Genomic DNA, 257 nt, shown 5'->3' with positions numbered 1-257 from the left:
CATCTAAGTTGTTGATACATTTGGTGAATAGTTGAGCCCCCAACACAGATTATTGTGGGACACATTCATCACATTCGGCCAAATCGAGTCCCCAATCATTCCGACTTTCCTTCTCCTCCCAATTTCCCCCCATCCACTGACATTCCACTGTGTTAGCCACTTCTTCAAAAGTTCAATCACTTTTGTCAGGCATGACCAACCCTTTACACATCCACACTGACTCGCTTGTTCTTTTCCCCTGTGGGAGAGTCTCGGAT

Source organism: Scyliorhinus torazame, chromosome 1, assembly GCF_047496885.1.
Source record: "Scyliorhinus torazame isolate Kashiwa2021f chromosome 1, sScyTor2.1, whole genome shotgun sequence".
Taxonomy (NCBI): Eukaryota; Metazoa; Chordata; class Chondrichthyes; order Carcharhiniformes; family Scyliorhinidae; genus Scyliorhinus; species Scyliorhinus torazame.
Note: the sequence above shows the minus strand (reverse complement) of the source record.